A 9,796-nucleotide genomic window follows, 5' to 3' on the forward strand; every position below is an offset into this window, starting at 1 on the left:
CTTCATTTGTGTTACAGTAATTCCTCTCAGTTACATTACCCTTGATCATGCCCTGCCAGGCCTCCTACACCCTCCTCACCACCAATTTGGATCACTTGTTCCCTTGTTCCTGGGTTTGTTAACACCACTTCCTTTCCCCCCACTTCGCCATCTCCCATGTCCCCCCTGGAACTGCTGGTCCCATTGTTTTCTCCTCCAGATTGTTCAGCCATCCTGTCTTATTTAGACAGACCTGTGGAGATAATAACATGCACAAAAACAAGACAGAGCATGGAGATAATAACATGCACAAAAACAAGACAGAGCAAAACCAAGCAACAAAAGAACACAAAACAACAACAACAAAAAGCCAATGACAAAAACAAACAAAACACACAACACAATAACAACAAAAAAGAAAACTTGTAGTTAGTTCAAGGACTGTTTGTTGGCCTTTAGGAGTGTTTTCCGATCAAGTCTGATGGGGTGCCAAGACCTGGCCTCAAAGTCTATTTTTGGTATTCCCTGGGGACTTCCTTGCTCTGTTCCCCTTGCTGTTCTGTTCCATGCCCTAACTGTTTTGCTCAGTGTGGTGGGATCAGATCGGGCACAATTCCTGCACTGTGTCTCCAGTGTTGTCCCCTGTAGGGCTATGGGTCAGTGAGGGATGTCGTGTCTCATAGTGGGGGTGGCCATATGGTCTTCTCTGTGGATTGGCTGCTCTGAATATCATTGTCAAGGCTTGGTGGGCCAGGATGTGCTCCACTCTCTCTTCCTCCCCCTTCATTTGCTCCCGTGTGCTTGGATCAGACATGCCCCTCTCCCTGAGCTGTAGATTCAGTGCTGTCCTCTGAAATAGATTCTTCTGGGGGGAGGGACATCTGTCCACATAGTTGGGATTGGGGCCGGCCCCTCAGACCTCTCCACTGGTTCCCTACTCCACACCGGCATGTTGCTTTCACATCTTGGAGCACTGGGTTAAAGTCTGATCCATCTTTCCCTGTGGAGACATAAACAATACCCTCCCCTTGGGTGAGTTAGTGCCCTGTTCCCCCGCTACCCATTTATTTTTTTCCTCCCCACCCCTCACCACCCCACCTCCTTTTTAGTTGGCTACCATATGTATCCCTGGACTTGGTCTGGCCCCTGCCATACTACCTGGTCCTCTGAGCCACAATTTTTTAAAGCCTTCCCAATCTTTAACCTTGAAGAACACTGTGACATTAGGCTAACCTTTCTCTGGAGAAATGACATAACTTATTAGTGTTTGACGTCCCACTGGCATGTATTGTGTGAGGCCAAGGTAAGGATTTTGCATATGAACCCTGAATTTCTGTTTACTCACTAAGAGAAAGAAGGCAGAGGCAAACACAGAGAGCCTTTTAAAAGCCCGGTGCAGTCTACCTTGGTCTACGAGAAACCACTGCAAAGTTCAAGCTGTAGTCAGAGCTCCCTCCCAGGACCTCTCCTTAAAGGTGGAAGCCTAGAATCAAAAGATCTGGACTCTAGCCACTGAGACAACATCGTCATTGTTTGGTTCTCAATGAATGTTGTGAGGTCTTCTATGCCTTCTCACAACGACGTTGCACTAATCCAAATGAGTTTGTCCATGAGAAACCTGAGTATCTTTCTATTAATACTGAATATTTCTAAAATCCCCTAGGATCCAGCCGGGACCTCAGAGGCCTGAGTGCAAACTAGTTTTATTAGCTGGCGCATAAGCAGCACCTCAAAAACAAGAGAGACCTTAAAGTGCCGGTGAATCTAGAGGAAACAAACCAGGTAGGCCAACATTTTCTTTGGAAGGCGACTAGGTGAGTGGAAGAGACCAACACGAGATATTCTTCCATCTAGAATTTTTCATCCAGCATTTGAATAACCAAGAGGATCAGATCCCTGATAACAGAGCAGTATGTGGTTAAAAGGAGAGTAAGACTCAAGCAAAAATATATGAATGTTCATAGAAACACTATTTACAAGAGCCAAAACATTGAAGTAACCAAAAAGAATATCAACAGATGAGTGAATAAACAAAATGTGGCATCTACGCACACTGGAATATTATCCAGACATAAAAAGGAATGAAATCTTGATACATGCTGTCATGTGGATGATGTACCTGGGAAATAGAATGCTGGGTGAAATAAATTGTATATTACATATACAGTTTTATATCATATCATTCCATTTATATACCATATGCAGAAAATATGAATTGATTGAGACAGAAAGTGAATCGGTGGCTGCCAGGAGCTGGGGGAGGGAAGACAAGGAATGACTGCTTAAAGAATATAGGATTTTCTTTGGGGATGATAAAAATGTTTTTGAAATTAGATAGAAGTGCTGGTTTCACAGCATTGCAAATGCATAAACTAGCAGTGAATTATACACATTGAAATGGCTATTATTATGTTATGTGAATTTCATCTCAATTGTAAAAAGGAAAAAGGAACCGGGGAAAGAATCATGTGGAGAACAGGCAGGAGACCCGTAAGCCGTAGGGCTATTAAGCTTAACTGTGTCTGTAAATCAACTGGGAAAATCTAGTCAGAGATACTAATTCTCCTGCCTCCTCCACAGGAACTATGGGATTAGATAAAGAACATCCCTTTCAAATAAACACCTCAGGTCGTTCTGATACAGGTTGTTTGGGGGACATACTTTGAAAACCATGCCCTTAAAACAATAGGAAGGGCTGGGCTAAGGGGTTCCAGGAGGGGGTTGACCTTTCATTTGTTTCTTCTTTACTAACTTTACTGATGGGTCAACCTATTCATTAGTGGTCTAACCATTTGTCGGTAAGGAATTTGGCAAGCCGTGAGAAATCCCCGTCCACCTGTTCCACCGTGGGATCCCTGTAATCAAAGGATGGAGGGGTTTCTACTAGTTTGAGACAATCGGTAAGCTGAGCTTCCCATTTTCCATGTTATCACTCCTCAGGAGAGCTTGTGCTTACACTGCAGGTAAGATTAATGGCATGATGTGAGAAAAGTGAGCCAGATCACCTGTGCTGTTTTAAAGCAGCAGTCAGATGATTAGATAAGGAAACCTCATTGGAGAGACTTACTGATCTGCTTATGCCGATTCTAACTCTTGGGAATTAAAGTGCTTTGGAAGATTTGATGTTCTGAATCACTTGAGGCTCACAAGATTGGACTTTGTGCTGATGGGGCAAAACATTTAAGCACAATGAACTAAAACCCCAAGGACAAAATGGTCCGCTCTACCTGCGGAATGAGAAGTGACAGGAAAAATCCTTGGAGATACAGTGATTGAGTGTGGTTTTAGAAGATGAATGAGTATTTATCAAGTGAACGTGTAAACAAAAAAAGGCACTACGATCAAGTTAATTTCAACTTATAACAACCCTATGGGATCAGTAGAACTGCCCTTTTGGGGTTTTCAAGGCTGTAAATCTTTAGAAGAGCAGAAATCCTCATCTTTCTTCGGGGAAAAGTCTAGCGATTTCAAATCGCTGGCCTGGAGGTTAGCAGCCTAATGCATAAATCATCACGCCACCGGGGTTCCTTAAATGGATATATGCAGAGGAGAATATTTGAGGAAGAGGAAAATCAGAATTATAGTTTGCTATTTAAATTGTGATATGTGCTTAAGTAACATTCTCCTAAGCTGTTAGAAATGCAAAACCCGAGGCCCACTTGCCCAATGCCATCCAGCCAATTGCAACCCGCAGTGGTCCTAACTAGATTTCAAAGGCTGTACATATTTACAGAAGCAGGTAGCCTCGTTTTTCTCCCATAGAGTGGCTGCGTTTTCTGAACTACCAACCTTGCTGTTAGTAGTCTCTGCAAGGCGCTGCCATGTGGATGCACCTGAGAAATATTGTGCTAAGGGAAAGAAGCCAGGCAGAGATGGCTGTCCTTACTCATTTGCATTTCTTCAAGCCTACTACAGCCAACAAATCACAGGGGCAATTTGTTAACATTCAGATGTGATTCACTAGGTCTACTGGACCCCCTAATACTTCTCAGATCCATCTACCTTGCAGCAGGTATTCGTACTTCATTCCTTTTCAAGTAGAGGAAATATTCCTAGTTGGTACAGCCTTGCTTGCTCCAAAGGACCTGAAGCACTCACTGATGAAAATCAAAGCCCACAGTCTTCAGTGTGGACTGCTACTCAATGGAACGAAAGCACAATCCACAGTACTGGATCAATGGAAACAAACCATCATGATAGATGGAGAAAACACTGCCGTTGCCAAGGATTTCATTTGGCTTGGAGCCACTACCCATGCTCATGGAAGCAGCAGTCAAGAAATCAAACAGCGTAGTGCATTGAATAAACCTGCTGCACAAGTCCTCTTTAAAGTGTTGAAAGTGAAGGCTGTCACTTTGAGGACTAAGGTGCTCCTGACACAAGCCGTAGTCTTTTCAATCACCTCTTATGCATGTACAAGTTGGCATTTGAACAAGGCAGCAGCAGCAGAGTTGACGCACTTGAAGGAAGGCGCTAGCAAAGGGTATAAACACACCACGGACGGCAAGGAGAACTAGTCAACCATCTCAGAAAAAGGACAGCCAGGACGCTCCGTAGAAGTGAAGCTGATGAGGCTTTGTCTCACACACCGAGGCTGTGTTACGGGAGAGAACAGTTCCTGAGAAAGGGGCAATGAAAAGAGGAAGCCCCTCCATGAGATGTTTGACCCCGTGACCCCAACAATGGGCTCAAACACCAGAACCATTGTGATCGTGGCACAAGCCCGGCAGGGTTCTGTTCTGCTGTGTACTGGGTCATCTCGAGTCTGAACCCACTTGGCAGCACCTAATAACAGCAATATTCCAGATGAGAGGAAAGCTGCAGAGGGGCCAGACAGTGGTTTCATCCTTCATGCAACCGAAGCCAGTTCTATGGGAAAATATCCTAATCATTTCCTATGTTAAAACAGTCACTCTGGGGAAGCCCTGGCATGGAGAAGAATGGAGACAAGGAGCCAAGTTTGGGGGTTGCTCATTCCTTCTTCCCCAAAGTCAAACAAGGATTTGAGGCTGCTTGAAAAAACATATAATTTAACTGTATACAATATGACTAAAGTTGGAAACTCGGCTTTTGAGCTACTCATGCTAAGAAATAAGCCACCCCTATGACATCATACCTTAACATAGCAATCCTTTTGTTTACTCTGTAAGCAGGGCTGGGTTCAACTGGGCAGTGAGCATCAGGCTGGACTCATCTGGACCATTTGCTATGAAGCTGCAGGGCCTCTGTCTTCCCGTAGGGCCTCTCCTCATGGACTCACACCACATGGTTTCTGCAACAGGGTACGCAGCCTTCTTACACGCCGGCTCAGGGCTCCCAATAGCGCAACAGTAGAAGCTGGTAGGCCTTTTTAAGATTAAAGCCTGGAACTGGCACCATGTCACTTTTGCAACATTCTATTGGTCCCAGACTGAAAAAGAATGCACACATTGGACTTATGGTGCTGGTGAAAAAGACTGAACGTACCATGGCTACCAAAGGGACAAAGAAGCCTGTCCTGGGAGAAGAACAGCCAGAAAGCTCCTGGGAGGCAAGGATGGCGGAACTTTGTCTCGTAAACTTTGGCCATAACGTCAGCAAAGACCAGTCCCTGGAGCAAAGACGAGACCCGTGCTTGGTAAAGTAGAGGAACCATGAAAAAGAGGAAGACCCTGAACAAGATTAATTGACACGGGCTGCAACAATGGGCTAAAAGCATAAGAACAATTGTGATGATGGCGCAGGGCGGGGTGGTGTTTTGTTCTGTCGTCATGGGGGTTGCTATGAGATAGAACCAACTCCACAGCCCCTAACAACAGGGACAACAATTGGTCAAAGTAAGTTAGCAGGCGGAGCCTATTGGGTGGATGGTTCACTGGGGGCTAGAGCATAGCAGATTACGACAGGAAAAATAAACTGAGTTGGTTGGGGGGGGGAGTGAAAGTTAGAGTATAATATACTCACTTTTAAAGTAGCTGTTCTGAGGTGTTATCTTCTCAAGGATGGGCCAAAAATTGGACCTTAGTATCGCAGCAGTTAGGAACATTAGTTAAGGCTCAGTGAGTTCATATAAAGCATTTTAAACATTCCTGATACATAACAAGCTATCATCATTATGTAATAAATCCTCATTTTAATTACTATTATTGCAGCAGTGTAAGTGATAATGGAGACAGTAATAATATAGATCAAAATAAGATATCAAAGACAGAGAGATAGAGATTGAGAAAGAAAGTATGAGAACAGGTTTGGTCTCTAATTACATTTTAAAAGTGTGTGTGTGTGTGTGTGTGTGTGTGTGTGTGTGAGAGAGAGAGAGAGAGAGAGAGAAATAAACAAACCCTAAGATATTGATAGATTTCTGTTATGTGGCCTGGGTATGTAGTGGTACCACTTGCCTAGCTTCAAATGTAAGAAGGGAAAACAGGCTTTGACATGGTGAGACAAAATGATAAGCTCACCATTGGATTTACTGTGTTAATGGTTTCTAAGGAATATTCAGCTAGAGATGGGTGTCCAGAAGGGCAGTAAGCTATTCTGATCTAGAATCCAGGACACAGATTTGAACTTGTGTTATTTATTAATTCAGTCAAACTATTGCCAGGAACTGTGGTATACTGTGTTAGGGCAAAAAGACAGATAGGTCTCCTGTTCCCACAGCCAGCGGTTAATAAGTAACAAGTCATTGCAAATGAATTGTAGTTGAAGTCTAAATGAGATATCCCAGGGACAAGTAGGAAGACTCAGTGGGACAATAATGTTTATTTATTTTTTATTTTTAGAATATTTGTATTGACATAGCTTACTCACACCAATATATCACTTCCCTTTCCATACAGTTCTGTTGTTCAATCCCATTGGGTGGGGCTATACAATCATCACTGCTATCAAACTCTCCTCTCTTCCCACCATTCCTACCCCCACCCCACTTCTCCTAACTCCTACCCCACTACTCCTGACCGTGTTTTTGAGGGGTCATCTATCTTGATCACCATGAAAAGATTATGTAACATCATGTGACAAAAAAGGCCTGATTTATGGCAGATGGGGGACTGCTCATGCAGCCATCTCAGTGTGCCAGTTTTGGGCAAAAACAGCATGTTTCTCTTGCCCCACACACCTTACTCACCTGACCATGCTCTGTGCGAATTCTGTTTGTTTCCACAAATGAAGAGGGACATGAAAGAACAGTGATTTGACATTGTGGAAGAAGTGAAGAAAACACAAACAAACAAATGAGAGAGGTGCTGTCAGCCACCTAAACAGATGAGTTTGAAAATGTTTCCAAGAATGGAATTGCAGATTTGACACATGTATTAAGTGTAATTGAGAGTACTTTGAAGGTGATAAGTCATTTTATTTAAAAAATTAAATACATAACTATGAAAAATTCCATTTGGGGGGAGGTACCCCCTCATGTGTATATATATATATATATGTTTTGTTTCTTCCTACTGGACTATTATGCTTGCCTGTCATTCACCTCTCAGATCAATCACATTCGATTGATCAAACATACCCAGAGAAGTTACACACTCCTTGCAATCCATTTTAGAACTCTTACTATCCCTCTCCCACCTTCTCCCCTCCCGTGCCCCCAGGAACCATCAGCCCTGCCATTGTCTCTGTAAGACTGCCTGCCCATGTTGCCTTTCTTGCACAGATCAACACCAAAAAAAAAATCCCAAAATAAAAGATAATAACAACATACAGATAGCCACCAGACTAACAGGGATCATGACATAGAGCTACATTCCTGTCCAAAAGGTGAGTTTCCCATAGGTCCATGTTGCTATTCCCATAGTCTGGGATGGAGCGGTCTCGTGCCCCTCCCCCTCCACCCCAACCTGCCATTGATGCCATAGACTTTCAGTGTGACACCCTTGTGAGTAACTCCCAACCAGCTCAGGTGGGGTACCACGTGCTGCCCCGAGTCAGAAGTCCACAATCAGGGCTCCCATCGCTGCCATGTGGGCAGGTCAGACCCATAGCTCTCCCAGAACTCTATCTTCAGGGCGGGACAATAATATTTAAATTATGAACAGTAATAAAAAGTAACAACAATGACAAAGTACCAACAAAAGAGACTGAGAAGCCGTAGCTAGAGAGATAGGAAGAAGGAGAAAACAATGTTGTCAATGACATCGAGAAAGAAGAGATCTAAAAAGGGGGCAGCTACCAACACTGTCAAACGCAGCAGAAAGATTCAGTAGTATTGAGGACAACAAAATATATTGAGTTCAGTAGCTGAGACATCGATGATTGCTTCTGAAAGAGGGGGAGTGGGTTATAGAACAAGCCTGATTGCCGTAAATTAAGGAATGAGTGGTGGCAGGGGAATTAAACAGCAAATAGAGACTATTATTAGGAGAAGATTGACTCTGAACTAAAAATGGGATACAAAATTACTGAAGGTGGGCCCTGAATAGCGATAGGAATATTGAAAACAAAGCAGAAATGAATTCTTCAGCCCACAGACAACCAATGTTCGACATAAGGCCAGAGAATATTAAATGGTAAAGAGATAGTCTCTTCAACAAATGGTGCTAGCAAAATTAGATTTCCATCTTAATTACATTAAGATCTAAATGTAAAAACCAGAGCTGTAAAGATCATCAGTGATAAAATAGGCACTAATTTAAGGACTCTATTGCAAGGCATAGACACACTATCAAATATAATGAAGGAAACACACCGAGCCGAGAACAAAATAAATGACTGGAACCTACTAACAACAAGACATTTATGTACATCAAAAGAGGACAAAGAGAACCCAAGGAGTGGGAAAGAATTAACACAACAGACAAGAGAGTAACAATCTCTAAAATCTACAGAAAACAGTAGCATCTCAGTAAGAAGAGGAACTGTCCAAGTAAAAAGTGGGCAAAGGACATTTGCAAACAGTCCACCACAGATGGCATCCAAATGGGCAACAAACATGAAGAAATGCTCACAATTTGCATCTTGGAGAGACACATCAAAACAATGAGGAGATAAAACCTTACAGGCATCAATAATAAGACAGTAAATAACAAATGCTGGAAACGTTGTGGAGAGATTAGAACCCTCATACACTGCGGGTGGGACTGTAAATACATACAACCACTCTGGAAAGCAATATGGCACCACCTCAAATAACTAGGCACAGAAATTCCATATGATCCAGCAATCCCTTTGCTGTATATATACCAAAGGTATAAGAGTCATGATTCTAATAGACATACGCATCCCCATGTTCAATGGAGCACTAGTCACAAAGCAGAAAGATAGAAACAACTTAAACTCCCATCCACAGAAGAGTGGATAAAGAAACTCTGGTACATACACACAATGGAATACTATGCATTGCTAAAAATCAGTGATGAAAGCGTGAAGCACTTTATTACATGGCTGGACCTGGTGAACATCATGCTAAGTGAAATTACTCAATCACAAAAGGACAAATATTTATATGAGGCCACTATTATAAGTGAAAAATACGTTTTTTTAAAAATAAGAGAAAGACATTCATTTTGTTGTACATTGTTGCTTGGTTTTGTTCTGTCTTGTTTTTGAGCATGTTATTATCTCTGCCGGTCTGTCTAAATAAGATAGGCTGGATGAACAATCTGGAGGAGAAAACAACAGGACTGACAGCTCCGGGGGGACATGGGAGAGGGGGAGGTGGGGAGAAAGGAAGTGGTGTTAACAAACCCAGGGACAAGGGAACAACACATGATCCAAATTGGTGGTGAGGTGGGTGTGGGAGGCCTGGTAGGGCACGATCAAGGATAATGTAACAAAGAGGAATTTCTGAAACCCTGCTGGGGACTGAGCATGATAGTGGGACAGGAGGAAA

The sequence above is a fragment of the Echinops telfairi genome, unplaced genomic scaffold, assembly GCF_000313985.2.
Source record: "Echinops telfairi isolate 266 unplaced genomic scaffold, ASM31398v2 ScPeMD7_443;HRSCAF=831, whole genome shotgun sequence".
In the NCBI taxonomy this organism is placed as follows: Eukaryota; Metazoa; Chordata; class Mammalia; order Afrosoricida; family Tenrecidae; genus Echinops; species Echinops telfairi.